Genomic DNA, 365 nt, shown 5'->3' on the forward strand with positions numbered 1-365 from the left:
GATCTAGTTCCGTTATTAGCCAGAATAATATTTTATGTGTGGTGGCTTTAAAAAGAGTTTCTAAATCTTAACATTTTTATATATTGATCTCTATGGGTCAAATATAGACACAAGAGTTCATTGTGATAACTGTAAGGAAATTTTGAATGTAAATGTACAAGTGAACAACGCAAATGTGTAACTGGGTGCGGTTTTTCACGATTATACTTATACCAAATTGTAATTCTCCCAAATTTTAATCGAAGTACACAAAATGAATTATTTATATACTTCATTCTTATTCATAGCTTTTCAGCAAAGACGCGATATAAGGCATCTTCCCAATCTTGCAATGTTATCCAAACAAATGACATCACGAAAGAAAG

At 31.0% G+C, this 365-nt stretch overlaps 1 pseudogene; it reads right to left on the reverse strand.

Moving 5' to 3' along the window:
- The window catches only part of LOC119582207, a 6,194-nt pseudogene that overhangs the window by 5,579 nt on the left and 250 nt on the right, over positions 1 to 365 (reverse strand).

Source organism: Penaeus monodon, chromosome 15 (assembly GCF_015228065.2).
Source record: "Penaeus monodon isolate SGIC_2016 chromosome 15, NSTDA_Pmon_1, whole genome shotgun sequence".
Lineage (NCBI taxonomy): Eukaryota > Metazoa > Arthropoda > Malacostraca > Decapoda > Penaeidae > Penaeus > Penaeus monodon.